This window comes from Schistocerca cancellata, chromosome 6, assembly GCF_023864275.1.
Source record: "Schistocerca cancellata isolate TAMUIC-IGC-003103 chromosome 6, iqSchCanc2.1, whole genome shotgun sequence".
In the NCBI taxonomy this organism is placed as follows: Eukaryota; Metazoa; Arthropoda; class Insecta; order Orthoptera; family Acrididae; genus Schistocerca; species Schistocerca cancellata.
Window position 1 is genome coordinate 254,137,671 of NC_064631.1, and position 18,067 is coordinate 254,155,737.

Below are 18,067 nucleotides of genomic sequence, written 5' to 3' on the forward strand. Positions count from 1 at the left end.
CTGATGAGGAATTGAAATATAGACAGTTCAAATTCCCAATGTGCAAAAAATATCTGACGTTAATCCATAGCTAATTGGACAGCTAACCTTTTGGTTTTGATTTTACAATTCTACGGATTAATCTCAAACATATATGTTCTTTTGAATTTAGAAAACTGATTCTAGGACACAATCTTTCCTGGGTAGGAACAAGAAGTTTCAGGGGCTAATGTGCATAGTTCTCTAAGTTAACAGTGGAAGTAGATGGGAACAGAGCATATATTAGCTAACTTTAACCGAAGAAGGAGCTGGACTCGTCTTTGAACGTCGAAATCGAACACAAAACTCTGTTATAGCATTTTAGAATGTAATAGGTGGGAGAAGAATATGGAACCGCAGCCCAACTCATATTTTTCCAGCCAATACTGACCGATGGTACACACACACACACACACACACACACACACACACACACAAACGTGTTCGTGCGTACTTCAATCCATTTTTATAATATTAATGGATGTGCACCAGTCTACAAGCTGGTAGATAATATTGTCTAATTACTTCATATTGTACAATTCCATCCTACTAGCTTACAAGAGATTCATCGAATGTGATTTGAGATGGCTTTGTTATACTGATCACTCCAGACATGGCCAAGAAAGCTGAGACAATGTTTCACGGAATACCAAATAAATAAATAAATAAATTAAGTAGAGAGAGAGAGAGAGAGAGAGAGAGAGGAACAAAGGTTGTAGATTACGGTAATACGAGGGGAACTCTTAGTTATAAACAGCGGCGCAAGAGCAATTCGCTATGCGGTTGTAATCTAGTCAGCGAGTACATATAACAGCACATCTCACAGCACCTGGAAAAGCTGACTGTGTCGCTCGTCAAAATAATGTTGCATATTATGGAGACAAATGGGCTGAACACACGGAAATACACTATTACTAGAATACGTCGTGTACGTGATGAGACTGGAGTAGAAGAGAAAACAATAACAGGCCACTTGGATACAACCAGTGGAGCTACGATTAAAGAAAGAAAGGCTTCATTATATTGGTGCGGGACATACCCCTCGTTATAGCAAGAAACAAAATTTCCCATCGTGTCCGTACCACAAACAACGTCCAGCCCAGCGACTGCCACTGACTGCCGTGTCAGCCGCCGCAGCGCTCTCGGAGACGGCGCCGGGTCTATATATAGGGCATTACGGCCAGCCGCCGCCGCCGCCGCCGCCGCTGGCGCTGCCGGCGCTCATTGACAGCGGAGAGCTGGCCGTGAAATACTGCGCCAGTATCGCGCGCGGGTCGCCGTATGAATGGGAGGGGGCCGGCCGGCTATCTGCGCAGCAAAACAAGCGCCCGTCTGCGGTGATGTCATAGCCGCGCTAGAGCAGCCCGCAGCGCCGTCTCGCACAGCCGCGCAAGCTATACCGTACAGTACAGCGGCTGGAGAGCTGCCGTCGACTGCTGCCGCCGATTTATATTTTTAATGTTTCTCCTAATAAGACCTTATTTCGTTATTAATAGAGATTACGACGTGAATTGTCCGTGACGCTAACTTCGAGGTTAGATATTATTAATTAATAATACTCCGTCGTCGGACACAAATTTTATTTTCTAATTACTTTCGAACAAACTGTTTTAGGCGCTGCAGTCCGGAACCGCAGGACTGCTACGGTCGCAGGTTCGAATCCTGCCCCGGGCATGGATGTGTGTGATGTCCTTAGGTTAATTAGGTTTAAGTAGTTCTAAGTTCTAGGGGACTGATGACCTGAGATGTTAAGTCCCATAGTGCTCAGAGCCATTTGAACCATTTTTGAACAAACCGTTTTGGAGCTATGGCTGTAAGGGTATACTGGTTCCAGTTTTTCATCTGACAGTGACAGAACGACACAATTGTTAGACTTCGAGAGATAAACTGTAGCTCGTACTGGATTAATCAGATAAATGAGAGAAACAAAGACAAACAAACGTAAAATAAATAAAAATAAAAAATAAACGTGTTCAACGATCACTTAGCCGAATGGGACGGAACTCGGTAGATGTGCATCTGCAGGCAAAGTTGAAGAAAAACTGGATGGTTTATTCAAGAGAAAGAGCTTCACCAGTTGAGCAGGGTAATAACTCGTTGGTCCACCTCTTGCCTTTATGCAAGGGTTATTCTGCTTGACACATTGGCAGAGTTTTCGGATGTCGTCTTGAGCGATATAGTGCCAAATTTTGTCCAAATGGCCCGTTAGATCGTCGAAGTCCCGAGCTGTTTGAGGGGCCCTGCTCCAAACGTTATCATTTGGGGAGAGACCCGGCAACCTTTCGGCCAAGATGGCGTTTGGGAAGCGCGACGATAAGCCGTATAAGCACTCGCCGTGTGCGGGCGGCCATTATCTTGTTGAAATTTAAGCCAAGAATGGCATTCCAAGAAGGGCAACAAAACGGAGCGTAAAATGTCGTCGACGTAATGTTGTGCTGCAAAGGTGCCGCAGATGATAATCTAACGGGTCCAGCTATGAAAAACAGCACCCCACACCGCCGCTCCTGGATGTCAGGCCATATGGCGGGCAACAGATGGGTTGGTATCTCACCCTTGCCACGGGCTTCTCGGGACACGTCTTCGACCTGCATCTCATTGACTGCAGCGGTTCTGTTTTCAGTGATGAGTCCCGCCTCGAAATGAGCCCCGAACACGAGGGAAGATGTGTGTGCCTCCAGAATGAGATTTTCACTCTGCAGCGGAGTGTGCGCTGACATGAAGCTTCCTGGCAGATTAAAACTGTGTGTGCCTCATTTGCTTGTCTGTACATGTGCATCGCATCTACCGATTTCCGTCCCATTCAGATAATTCTATCGTGGTGCGATTTCTTTTCGTAGAGCGCATTATCTTCGTTTAATCACATCGCTTTCGTCTTCTGCATCAGTGAAAACCTTCCACATTCGCACTTGCACTTTGAAACTATTTTATATGTCTATTGCAGCGCGGCACTAAGCTACATGTACATCTACATATTCATCTTCATTTGTGCTCCTGAAGCCACCTTGCGGTGTGTGGTGGAGGGACTTTGTGTACTACTGTTGCTTCCCCCTATTTCCTGTTCCAGGCCCGAATAGTTGGTGGGAAGAACGATTGTCGGTAAGCCTTCGTAGGGCTCGGAATGCTTTCATTTCGTGGTCTTCCTGAGATACACGTAGGAGGAAGCGGTATATGTATTCACTCTTCTAGGAACATATTACCTCGGTAATTTAACAGTAAACCATACCGATTGTAGAACGCCTCTCTTGTAGTGTCTGCCACTAGAGTTTGTTAATCATCTCTGTGACGCTTTCCTGCTTAATAAATTAACTTGTAGCGAAACGTGCTACTCTTCTTTGGATCTTCTCTATTGCTTCTAGCAGTCACTTCAGGTATGAACTCTATACTACATATACATCTACATACATACTCCGCAATCCACCATACGGTGCGTCACGAAAGGTACCTCGTACCACAACCAGCATCTTGTCTCCCTGTTCCACTCCCAAACACAACTCGTTGGAAACAGAAAGAATACTGCAGTACCTAAGAGTAAGAGTCCACAGAGACCTAAATCCGAATGACCACTTAAGCCTAACTGTTGTAAAAGAATTTGAGAAGATGAGAGTCATTGGACGAATGTTATGGAGATGTATTTCATCCACGAAAGAATTGGTTTACAAAACACGTCATTGATCGCTTCTTGAGTATTGTTAATTAATCTGATACACTTAAAAGTAGGATTAACAGAAGAGATAGAGAAGATCCAAGGAAGAGTGGCGTGATTCGTCATGGAGTTGTTTAGTCTAGGCCGGAGCGTTACAGAGATACCAACAAACCACAGTGGCACTGAATACGAGAAAGCCTTCGCGTATCAAGGAGAGGGTTACTGCTGAAATTCTGAGAGCATACGTTCGAAGGAAACTCATGGAACGTGAAATGGCCATAGTCAAATAATCAGAGGTACTAAATCTCATACAGAATTTTATAGGTAGTTGTTTATCCCACCAGAATTGAAGAAAGAAAGTGCAAAATGAGAATGGGACCGCAGGTACCGTCGCTAAATACTGTAGGGTGGATAGTGTACTACACAGAAGATTAGGGTTAATAAATTAACCTATCTCGATCACAAAACAAGAACATATTTATTCGTAGTGATCTGTTTCAGTCATCTTCAAGTTAAAGCATCACTCTCAGTGATGAGCAGTGTCGAACTGTATGCCGAAAGCCACATTCGTCGATTGCGATGAGCAGTTGAGCAGCTGGCCAATATGCTTTCCAGCCTAGTTCGAATTCACAAAGCGTCTCTGCGGGTCTCTGAAGCCTTATGGTTTGAAGATGATCTGAACAAATTGAAACAGGTCACCACTGTTAGAGCGTATTCCAGTTTTGAGATCAAGACTGATAATTCTATTACATTTAAATTTAAATTGCAGTTGTTCCATATGCATTATGAAAACCATTTATTTTGATGTAGACATAGATAATATCACTAGGCAATAAAGAACGCTTTCCCCTTCAAACCGTTTGCCGATTTCTCTACCGTTTCCGACCGCTGTGCAGAACAACCGCATACTAAAGAAAGCTAACTAGAGAAATTGGCAATTTCGGAGGACAGCCCCATTAAGAAACATAAAATATTGTTTGATGAAATAAAAATTTTGTTCCATGCATCCACCTACTGATATTCCTTTACTAAGGAGGCTGTTGAAATAAGAATGAGCGAGAGGAACTATAACCATGATAGCGGATATTATGTGAGTGGTGCATGGGAACGAGCACTCTACGCAGAGAAGCAGCAGAGACATTTCTTGTAGTGTTTATGTTCCCACGAAAGCTGTGGCGCCACCAACGCAGACACTGAGACCGTCGACGACAGAAGTACGTAAATCGCCGACCAATCACAAGCCGAATGCTCAGAAGCCATCCACGGGCTATATAAGGCCACCACAGCAGCAGTGAAGACCTCTTCTTCGGGAACTGGTGTCGAGTGCCGCCCTTCGAGAATGTTGCCAAAATTGTCGAGGCGCTAGGATTTTTCAGCAGACGCAGCAGCAGCAGTGGCAGCCGGCTCCAGCCACGCCAGCAGCCCTCGCCGGTTCCAGCAGCAGCCCAGCAGCCCTCCAGCCCGTCGCAGCCCCCCTCCCCCCCCCCCTCCCCCGCCGTCGGTGGCAGCGGAGTCTACTTTCGGCCCAACCCAAAGTCCTCATCTTCGTCTTCATCTTCGTCTTCGTGTGTGCGTGTGTGCTTCGTCGCTGTCTTCGTACATTTTTGTTCTGTTTCTCCTCTTCGGTTTACCCTTGTAAACCCTCACCATGACTAGCCCCACCACCACTGCCGCCACAACTGCAGTACTGTACACATCCCCTTCTGCCGCCGCCACCACCATTTCTTGGTGTGCGCAGACGCCCCTCCCTAGTACATCCCCTCCTCCTAACCCTTACAACCCCTAGGCCCTTCCTTGCCACATCTCCTGCTCCTGCTCCAGTTCTGCAAACCCCTTTGCCCTCTTCTGATCCCTTTCCACCAGTTCCCCCCTCCCCCACCACTACGTCAGCTTCTGCGGCCCCCGAAGGGGCACGACCCACGCCATCATCACACCATCACCGAGACCTGCCTCCTCCCGCCATCTCCCGGTCGCTCTATCCCAAAAACCTCCTCTCACCCTTCTGCTGCGGTTAAGTGCCCCACCGCCGCCGCTGCCCCCTCCAACCCTAAAAAATAGCAGCCTCTCCCTCCTCCCCACCCCTTGACGCCATGGACGTCACGCCTCCCACCACTTCCTCCCCCACCCTCCCCTCAGTCTCCTCCCCTACCTCTACCTATCGCTATGCCCTCTCCAATCCTGACACGTCCTTCCTGGAAGCCCATAACCTGACCATGCTTCTCTGGAAGTACTACCCTAGTGCCTCTGTCTCCCTTCTCACGCCTGTCCTTTATCTCCTCTTCCAGCCTCTTGTTTTAAAAGCCCATATGCTTTCGTTTTAGAATTTTTCCAAATATGTACATTCATGGGCCCCAGCCCTACATTTATACCGGTGAAAGTCGTTTTCCAATAGCTGTTATTGTTCCAGAGATATTTTGGGTGGACAAGATAGCTGGGACACCCTATATATTATCTTTGTTTTTCTTGATTAGTAACTTAAGTCGCTTGTTTTTGGACCATATAAATGCCGTACACTCGAACATCAGGTTTTCCATGGAAGTACAAACACAAGGCAAGCGGTCGTTTTTGGACATGATGGCTCAATGGAAACGGGATGGACGATTGGGTCTGCACCCAGATAGGCGAGACATACAGATCTTTCGTGCGGCGGAGGACTGTTTCAGGCGTTTCTTCTCACATTTAATCCTATTTGCACACTGAATTTGCATACGAGACTCTCTTGCCTCTACTTTCCGATCCAGTTTTATTTTGCACCTTCTCGTCTGTATCACCTGTTGTATACATGAGTGGCTAGCGGGAAGCATTTGGCAATGTAGGTACCCCACCCTTCTAACGTTTCATTCTTGTAGTAGTTTTTTCCATTAAATTCAACTGATTTGGATCAGGGGAACCCGTTTTCGCTGGGGCAAAAACAGGGGTGAACTTTCGCAAGTTCTAGAAGAGCTGCCGGTCAAAATGGTTCAAATGGCTCTGAGCACTATGGGACTTAACTTCTGATGGCATCAGTCCCCTAGAACGTAGAACTACTGAAGCCTAACTAAGCTAAGGACATCACACACATCCATGAACGAGGCAGGATTCGAACATGCGACCGGAACGGTCGCGCGGTTCCAGACTATAACGTCTAGAACCGCTTGGCCACCCCAGCCGGTGCTGCCGGACATTTTGAGTGCATGGTCTCAACGCTAGTGGGCCTCACGGACAGTCGGACGAGCCTTTGCAAGGATTCTCCTCCTGCCTAAGATTCAGCGAACAACGAGTAGCAGAACGGGAAACCACTGGTGGAATGTGTGAGAGCTCCGCCTTGTCACTGAACTTTGGGTGGAGTCCTCGGCTGTCCACTTGCCGTAATGCTATTGTGCGTGTTCTCACGACCCGTTTTCTCAGGCAAAATATATAATCAATCTTGTGAACGCAAATTTCAAAAGTTTTCCCCTCCAGTGAGACGATTTGCAAAAAGTAAAAAAAAAAAAAATGAAGCCTCTGTACTCTAGAATTGTTTGTTATGACTGCCAGTACAGCACGAAAAATAATTGGTGTATATTGTATTTTGCTTTAAACACGTTACAGGTTAAAAATGCAAATAGTAGCTTTAATGACTTCGCTTTGAAATAAACTTTGAGCATATTTACTTTAACTCTTTATAGGATAGTGGTCGATATATTGCCCACCTACCACAAGTGCGAAACCGTGTACGTTTTCTATAGATAAATGACCCTTAAAGATGCAAAGGTGGGAATTTAAGGAGATGGGACCTGGATAAACTGAGTAAATCAGAGGTTGTACAGAGTTTTAGGGAGAGCATAAGGGAAAAATTGACAGGAATCAGGGAAAGAAACACAGTAGAAGAAGAATGGGTAGCTTTGAGGGATGAAGTACTGAAGGCAGCAGAGGATCAATTAGGTGAAAAGACAAGGGCTAGTAGAAATCCTTGGGTAACAGAAGAAATATTGAATTTAATTGATGAAAGGAGAAAATATAAAAATGCAGTAAATGAAGAAGACAAAAATGAATACAAACGTCAAAAAAATGAGATCGACAGGAAATGCAAAATGTCTAAGCAGGGATGGCTAGAGAACCAATGCAAGGATGTAGAGTCGACACTGCCTACAGGAAAATTAAAGAGACGTTTGGAGAAAATAGAACCACTTGCATGAATATCAAGAGCTCAGATGGAAACCCAGTTCTAAGCAAAGAAGGGAAAGCACAAAGCTGGAGGAAGTATTTAGAGGGTCTATAAAAGGACGATGTACTTGAGAACAATATGTAAATGGAATAGGATGTAGATGAAGATGAAATGGGAGATATGATACTGCGTGAAGAGTCTGACAGAGCACTGAAAGACGTGAGACGAAACAAGGCCCCGGAGTAGACAACATTCCATTAGAACTACTGACAGCCTTGGGAGAGCCAGTCCTGAAAAAACTCTACAACCTGATGAGCAAGATGTAAGAGACAGGCCAAATAACCTCAGACGTCAAGAATAATATAATAATTCCAATCCCAAAGAAAGCAGGTGTTGACAGATGGGAAAATAACCGAACTGTCAGTTTAATAAGTCACAGCTGCAAAATGAAACGCGAATTCTTTACAGACGAATTGAAAAACTAGTAGAAGCCGACCTCGGGGAAGATAAGTTTGGATTCCGTGGAAATATTGGAACACGAGAGGCAATAATGATCCTACGACTTATCTTAGACGAAAGATCAAGGGAAGGCAAACCTACGTTTCTAGCATTTGTAGACTTAGAGAAAGCCTTTGACAATGTTGACTGGAATACTCTCTTTCAAATTCTGAAGGTGGTAGGTGTAAAATACAGGGAGCGAAAGGCTATTTACAATTTGTACAGAAACCAGATGGCAGTTATAAGAGTCGAGGGACATGAAAGGGAAGCAATGGTTGGGAAGGGAGTGAGACAGGGTTGTAGCCTCTCTCCAATGTTCTTCAACCTGTATATTGAGCATGCAGTAAAGGAAACAAAAGAAAAATTCGGAGTAGGTATTGAAATCCATTTAGAAGAAATAAAACTTTGAGGTTCGCCGATGACATTGTAATTCTGTCAGAGAGAGCAAATGACTTGGAAGAGCAGTTGAATGGAATGGATAGCGTCTTGAAAGGAGCATATAAAATGAACATAAACAAAAGCAAAACGAAGATAATGAAATGCAGTCGAATTAAGTTCGGTGATACTGAGGAAATTAGATTAGGAAATGAGACAATTAAAGTAGTAAAGGAGTTTTGCTATTTGGGGAGCAAAATAACCGATGATGGTCGAAGTAGAGAGGATATCAAATGTAGACTGGCAATGGCAAGGAAAGCGTTTCTGAAGAAGAGAAATTTGTTAACATCGAGTATAGATTTATGTGTCAGGAAGTCGTTTCTGAAAGTATTTGTATGGAGTGTAGCCATGTATGGAAGTGAAACATGGACGATAAATTGTTTGGATGAGAAGAGAATAGAAGCTTTCGAAATGTGGTGCTACAGAAGAGTGCTGAAGATTAGATTGGTAGATCACATAACTAATGAGGAGGTATTGAATAGAATTGGGGAGAAGAAGAGTTTGTGGCACAACTTGAGTAGAAGACGGGATCGGTTCTTAGGACATTTTCTGAGGCATCAAGGGATTACCAATTTAGTATTGGGGGGCAGTGTGGAGGGTAAAAATTGTATTGGGAGACGAAGAGATGAATACACTAAGCAGATTCAGAAGGAGTTTGGTTGCAGTAGGTACTGGGTGACGAAGAAGCTGGCACAGGATAGAGTAGAGTGGAGAGCTGCATCAAACCAGTCTCAGGACTAAAGACCACAACAACAACAACAAGGATGCATCAGGTGTTGGTAAATGGATGGTGTACTCTCATGCGGCCACTTTTTCTTTGCTGAGGTTGGTAGAACATTCTTATTGAAATGGTGGTTGGCTAGGGGTTCACTGTCCATGTGAGGAGTATCTTTGGTGGCGTTTTGTGTGTACGAGAGAAAATCGTCCCACTGAAGGCATAATTAATGTGAGAATATGTTAAAATATATGGTATGTACGTGTGACATTTATTAAATTAATAGTTACGTGTTTTACATTGTATATACGTTTTATGTACCTAAATAGAGACTACACCTAATAATACAGAGATATCTGCGAGCGTGGTAGCAAAACTTGAGTGTCGTTTACTACGTTTTCGTAAAAGTGCTGTTTTATCAAATACATACGAGGGACTATGCAATATTTACGATAGACCCCGATAATGTGCAAGTAATTTGCAATATATACGAGTATATAAGCCAGTTTTAGTGTCTGGCTAACGAATTATTAGCAAATGAAGAATGACAAAACGTAAACTGACATAACCTCGCATTTCATTATTACAGATGCACAGAACTATGAACACTTTACATTTCGAGAACTGGAAGAGATGTCATCACAAGACTTCGAGAGTTTGATAGGAAATGATCAGGCTGTTGATCCGAGTGTGGAGGTGATTCGGATGCCGACGACGTATTCTCAAACACTCATTCCCATGACTCTTGTAGTGATTTCATTCCTCCATCACCTCCACAAACATGTGTAATCCCTGAAAGTGATGAGGATAAAGACGAAAGTGAACATGAGGATGAACGTGACGATGCTCATGTTAGGCCTAACATGCAGTACAATTTTTCAAAAAACATTACTGATTCTGCTATTCAGTAAATTATTCACAGGGTTTTGGAACTAACATTGAAGTGAATTTAGAATATAGCTATATTCTCACAGGTTTTTTCCTATATTTATCTTAGAACATTTTTTTCAGAGAATCTAATCTTTATACTAATCAGAAAGGTACTGATCTAAATGTGACCACAGCTGAATTGAAAGCATTCCTTGGTGTACTTCTTATAATGGGTTTCCACAAACTTCCCAGCATAAGACATTACTGGTCATCTGATCCCAATTTATTTGTAAACAGAGTAGCTTCAGTTACGTCTGTCAGAAGATTTTTGAAGATATTAAGGTTCTTGCATCCAAACGAATCACAAAAAATGCCAAAAAAGGGAATGTGGGTGTGACAAACTGTATAAGCTTCGTCCACTTCTTACCAATCTAAACCAATTTTTTTTTTAAACTTTTAGACCAACCCGATTTATCAGTATTGATGAAATCATAGTGGCTTTCAAAGGTAGGACTTCCCTAAAGCAGTATATGCCAATGAAGCCTACAAATCGAGGATTTAAAATTTGGGTTGCAGCCTGCAGTGTTACACGGTACATGTTATCTTTTCAAGTGTATGAAGGGAAATCTGAACTCAAAGAAGGAGGTTCTCTAGGTGAGAAGGTTGTTTTGTCACTTTCGAAACCATTTCAGTTTTTAGAGTACTGCCTCTTTTTGACAGATTTTTTACTAATGTACCATTCCTTTCTAAATTATTGACTAGAGGAACATTTGGTTGTGAAAAAATGCTTCGAAATAGAAAATATTTTCCTAAAATGTTATTGAAAGACGACAAGCAGATGAAATTAGGACAGCATGACTCTGTTATGAAAGATGATATTTCTATAAGAAAATGGAAAGACAGAGTTACAAAATAAGTAGTAATTGGGAGCAACATGCATAACCCAAGTGAGATGTGTCAAGTGTCTAGGAGAAACAAGAAGGGAGAAAAGAAAAGTATTGAATGTCCCAAGGCTATTGCTGACTATAATAGCTACATGAGAGGGGTTGATAAATTTGGTCAACTGATGTCTGCCTTCAGTGTTTCATGGAAATCAATAAAGTGGTGGATAATATTATTCTATTACTTTCTGGACGCTGCAGTTGTCAACTCCTTCATTCTTTATTATGAGGCTGCAAAAATGGCACAGTCCTATAATGGAAGGCCACTGCCACATCTAAATTTCCACAGTACCGTGGCTAATGAGTCAATTGGAACTTTTTCTAGCAAGAAGACATGTGGGCCACAAACTTCTCCAAAAGTTTTTATCACAAAAACAAACTTTAGGTGCAAAAATGTTTCAAACGTGGATCCACAGATAGTAATGAATGTAGGGGTACATTTGCCACAGAAGGGTACGATCAGAAGGTGTGCTCATTGTAACACAAAAAAGCAACCCCAAAGGAGTAGTATTGTATGCAAGGAATGCCAATTCTAAATAACATGTTTAAAACTGGAATATGTAAACTTTCATAGTGTTTGCTAATGTTTTATTGTTTGAATAGTGAAATGTGTTCAGTTTTTGTACTTCAGTACATTAGTTAATAAACTGTACCTTAGTTGCATTCAGAATGCCATGTTTTTATTTATCTATACCAGAGATAAGACGGTGGTCTTTTAAATGACCGCCATCCACAGTAGTCTAAGCCCCATCCAAAATGGATAGTGGTGTGTACATCAACCATCTGCTTCTTCCTTTCAGTTCCAAGGCAAATGAACATAAAATAATTCTAAGTATGCTACATGCCTATATAAGTCAAATGGGATGCACTAAAAATATTACCTTTCAAATTTTCAGAAAAAATGTTTTGTCATATAGAGGGTTAAATACTGCTGTTAAGCGTCCTTTCAAAGCTGTGGAATATTTTACTTTTTTCTCACACCAAGGTTTCATTGTACCTGAGCTCTATTACTTATCTCAGGCATCTGATTGGCTGTATATGTAGACAATACACATTTTATTTGGTTAAGCTCACTGAATATCATTTGCTTAACGTATTGCAAAATTTCCCCGTTCTAGTTCCCATTAGGTAACGTACTTGGCATAAGCAATCCCATACGAGTGAAAGTTGAAGCGAAGTCTGAGAATTGTGACGACTATTATTAGGCATTTAATTAAATTTTAAGAATTTATCACTTTTCATTAGGAAACTCGGCTCTCTGGCCGTATTTATCAAAAATAATATTATGCGCCACAACGGTGGCCGACAATGCGAATGGTCCACTAATCCTGATTTCGTAATACGTAAATTTTACTCAAAGAAAAGATTATTGTTTTAAACATTACGAAAATAAATGTATTATCAATCACAAACCTAGATATTATTACTTTTTACACTCTTTGTGAGATATACAGCGACAAAAATGTTAGTGCCTCCTTTCAGTTCAGCAGTACTAGACACAGAGATGGAACATTACATCAAACAAAATATTTTCCACCTAGTTTTTGTAATGTCTTTTTCTTTTTCTGCGAGATCACACAGGCACTCTACACAATATTATGTCTTTTGTTCAGTTCAATTTACGCATTAGACATGAGTATTTTTAGCGTACATTTTGTCTCTAGTAAAGACATCTCTAGGAGTCTTATAGAAGCCCTACAAAATATCCAGAATTTGCAACAAACAAGTCTCAACGTGGGACCAGGGCGACTCTCATCTCCCGTTTCCATATGCATGTATCTCATTGCCGGATTTTATGGTGGGAGCTAGGGATCGGACTTCCACATCCCTGATTGGAAGAGCACTTAGGCCTTTCCTGGACTTGACTAGAAAGGACTGTGCGGGGTAACTTTCCGAGGTCTGAAGGATGGCTACCGTATATTGAAAGCGGCAAACAGAGTCGTATTCAGATTCGTATAGGTATTCAGATTCGAGCTTCGACTTGGTGATGCTACTTTGGACTCCGCGTTCGTACTTGTGTTTCTTGACATCGGCCCTCTGCCAAGTCTTCGAAGTTTTACTATGAACTAACGAACAAGCCGCGACGAGTAATGAGGAGGATGATGGCATATGCGATTTGCAGTCTCATCGCATCGGCTCAGCCCACAACAGTTAACAGCGGCGGCAGTTTGCCCCCTCAATGGCAGTCACGGTACCAAATGTAGACACTCTTCGTGCTCGCATTGTGGACGGCTGTGATACAATACGCCATTCTCCAGGGCTGCATCAGCGCATCAGGGATTCCATGCGACGGAGGGTGGATGCATGTATCCTCGCTAACGGAGGACATTTTGAACATGTCCTGTAACAAAGTGTTTGAAGTCACGCTGGTACGTTCTGTTGCTGTGTGTTTCCATTTCATGATTAATGTGATCTGAAGAGAAGTAATAAAATGAGCTCTAACATGGAAAGTAAGCGTTTCCAGACATATGTCCACATAACATATTTTCTTTCTTTGTGTGTGAGGAATGTTTTCTGAAAGTTTGGCCGTACCTTTTTGTAACACCCTGTGTATGGAGCGAACTGCACGCCGAAAATCATTACATGCAAGAATGCCGCCATGAAAAACTTCCATGTCGCAGGAGATCCCCGTATGTTCCCATTCACCTCCTTACGGAAAGAACACATAGATCTCTGGGACATTTGCACGTCCAGGGAGGGAAGAGGCATAATGAAAGATGCAAAAAATGTACATTGATAGATGCAGCACATAAATACATGTGAGGAAAGGAATCATCAGGAAAAGTCAAGAAACTGGGCAGTCGCCTATAAGCAAGAATATATTACTTAGCTTATCTCGACCACCAAGGTATTTGTTTATTGAGGAAGAATTTTTACTGTCTAAAATTTGGCAGAAATTGGAATATGGGTTGTTCCATATAGAGCATGGCTACTACACTTCTTGCTAATTCCCAGGTTGAATTCGAAGTCTCATTGATGTATTTGTATAATTATCACAGTAAGTTAAATTTGGCACAAATCATCGTTCAGGTAATTTTTGATGCTTTCTTACAGCTCCAAGTTATAACGATAAACTTTATATTTTAGTTTATACTGTGATCACTAACCAACGCCATTCAAAATGTTTCATAAAATTTTTGAAAACATTATCAGCGATCTCGTGTTAATATCATAATTAAAAAACAGTCTTGATCGCAAATTTCTTTTAATCGGAGTGACCGCTTTCAGTCCTTAAGGACCGACGCTGCTGCTTCAGTTCAGCGTCGTGGATCGGCACAGCCTGTTCCATGGAAGTCCACCTGCCGTTCTGTAGTCTGGAGATGATCCTTGAGGATTGAGACCGGTCACTCCGATTAAAAGCAATTTGCGATCAAGACTGTTTCTTAATAATCACAAAATGTTTCAGGTGTTGTTGTAGGTGAGCCTACTGTTTACTGTCGTGGCATGCTGCGCCAGGTTGACAAATCCTATGAACGTGTCATGATTTCTCCTTAGTCTGGCTTCCATTATCAATCCCAACGTCAGATTTACCTCTGTTGCTTTTATCTTTCCTAAAGCCAAACAGATCATCATCTAACACATTGGCAATTTTCTTTTCCGTTCTTCTGTATATTATTCTAGTCAGCAACCTTGATGCCCGAGCTGTTAAGCTGATTGTGTGATAATCCTCACACTTGTCTTCCCTTGCAGTCTTCGGAACTGTGTGGATGATATTCTTTCGAAAGTCAGATGGTATGTCTCCAGACTCATACTTTCTATACACCAACGGGAATAGTCGTTATGTTGCCACTTTCCCCAATGATTTTAAAAACTCTGGTGAAATGTTAATTATCCCATCTGCCGTATCAGATCTTAAGTCCTTGCCGCCGCACGTAGTAGCTGCGCTGTCTAGGGCGCAGGGCGCCTTGTCACGGTTCGCCCCCCCCCCCGCCCCCGCCCCCCCCCCCGTCGGAGGTTCGAGTCCTCACTTTGGTATGGGTGTGTGTTTCCTTAGCGTAAGTTAGTTCAAGTTACATTAAGTAGTGTGTAAACCTAGGGACGGATGACGTCAGCAGTTTAGTCCCATTTTGAACTTACCACAGATTTCCAAAGTTCTCTTTTAAATTATAATAAATTCTAATACTGGACCCTCTCTCTTTTCTAAGACGATTCATGTTTCTACTTTTATCCCTTCAGACCAATTTTCCCCCCCTTACAGAGGCCTTCAGTGTAGTCTTTCCAGCAATCCGCTCTTTCCTCTACATTTACAGTGGAATTCACGTTGCACTCTTAATGTTCCCACCATTGGTTTTAATTTCACCGAAGGTTGCTTTGACTTTTCTGTATGCTGAGTCAATCCTTCCAACAATCATTTCTGTTTCGATTTCTGCACATTTTCCATGCAACAATTTCCTTTGGCTGCCCTGCACTTCCTTCAGCGACTTGTATTTCTGTATCCCTGAATTTCGCTGATATTTTAGCAGTTCCTTCTATCATCTATGAACTGAAGTATTTCTTATGTTACCCATGGTTTCTTCGCAGTTACCTTCTTTTTACCTATGTCTTTCTCTCCGACTTCTGCAATTGCGCTTTTTAGAGCTGTCCATTCCTCTTCAACTGTATGGTCTACTGATCTGCTCCTTATCGCTGTACCTACAACCTTCAAGCGTATCTCGTCGTTACTTAGTACTTCCGTATCCCACTTCTTTGCGTAATGATTCTTCCTGACTAACCCTTAAAGTTCAGGTTACTCTCCATCACTACTACATTGTGATCTGAGCGTATACCTGTTCCTGGGTTCATCTTACAATCCAGTGTCTGATTTCGAAATCTCTGCCTGACTTTGATGTCATTTACCTGAAATCATTTCATATCACCCACCTTTTTCCAAGTGTATCACCTGTCTTGTGATTCTTGAAGAGGGTATTCGCTATTACTAGCTGAAATGTGTTACACAACTCAGTCTTTCTCTTGACTCATTCCTTGTCCCAAGTCCATATTATCCTGTAACCTTTTCTTGTCGATTCTGCCAGGAACATTTTATCGTTGAACTGTTCACTGTAACACACTCTCTACCCTACCTTCCTACTCATGAAGAATTCTACTCCCGTTGTTGAGGTTGATTTTACCCTATAGTCATCTGACCAGAAATCCTTCTCATCTTTCCATTTCACTTCACTGACCCCTACTGTATCTAGATTGAACGTTTGCATTTCCCTTTTCAGTTTTTCTAGTTTCCTTACGACGTTCAGTCTTTGAAATTCCACTCCCCGACTCGTTGAACGTTATCTTTTCGTTGGTTATTCAATAATCTTCTCATGGTCACCTCCCTCTTGGCAGTCCGCTCCCGGAGATCCGAGTGTGGTTTTTTCCTTAACCTTTTGTCAATGGAGGGATCCTGAGACTTTCAGTAGATACACGCTATGTGTCTTTAATGCAGTGGTTTCCATTATCGTCTATATCCTCATGCCGTTGATCTGGATCCCGCCTCAAAGAAAAAGGAATGCCGTGAACTTCTGTCCGCTCCTCCGCCCTCTTTGATAAGGCCGTTCGCAGAATGAGAATGACTTCTGGTACTGGAAGTCTCCGGCCGCCAATGCTGATTATCAATCAAAATGTAACAGGTGGCGGGTTTCGAACCCGAGACCGAGGGCGTTCTGATTGCTAATAAACGAGGCTACCCCTTGCCCACGTTACGGTATTGGCGCCTGTGTGCAGTCACCCTAGGTGGACACAGCAGGTGCACGCTGCGGAGGGCCATACGCAGCAACCTTCGCTGAGCAGTCGTTGATGAGACGCTGATGGTAGCCCCTTAGTTCATCTGGACGGTCAGTTACTCAACAGCTGAAAGCTTATTCCATGGAGGTAAGAATAGAGGGAGACGCCGTGACGTCACAGCTGTGAAGCTATGTGAAGCCGAGGGTAGCCATCTCAACCCGACCAAAACATTGCTGCTGTAAGCTTGTGTGCATAGGCTTGTTGCTCGCTTTTGGAAGGATTTTGCGCTATTATGGTGACTTGTGTGGTGTTCGGATGTACGAATCGTTCTGATTGTGATGCGAAATCGAAGGGAATAACATTTCATGTGTAAGTTGTCTCGTTAAGTGTGATTTTGCAACTTCATTGTGAATGAACGTGTGCTACATCGGTACTTGTACTATAGCGTGTTTTTCTCCTGTTTGATTTTAGATTTCCTAAAAATGAAAGTCGGAAAGCTCTGTGGGAGAATGCCGCGAGGAGGAAGAATTGGCGTGCGTCTAAATGGAGCACTATATGTTCTCAGCATTTCCGAGAAGAGGACATAGACCGAACTTCCCTTTCAACAGTAAGGCTCCGAGAAAATGCTGTACCATTAGTTTTCCCTACACACCCAAAACATTTGCAAAAGGTACGTTAATTCAAAGAATTAAACTCTTAGTTTTCAAGTTCACGTTTCAGTGTAATACGTACGTATCGTCGATAATCGAAGTGTTGAGTAACTCACTTTGTCTTTATCATGTACCAGATTGAAAGCTAACACTACATTAACTGGCGTAAAGTATAGGCCTAAACAGGACACTGTGTAGATTTGCCATTCTATGTACCATATTTCAGTAAATATTGGTGGTAATGAACAGTGTTTCACAGTAGTGTAACGTAACTGAAATGTCCCAGTACGTATTACAAACAAGATGTATTTATGGGGCTTTGGAGGGAGGGTATAGCTAACTTACTTTTCAGTTTCTATTATTTAGTTTGTGATACACGTTTATTATTGAATTAGCAAAATTGTATCGTTTACATTTAAGGCTAGCTATTCGTAATATTACATTAAAAACTATTTTTAATCAGAAGAAACGCGG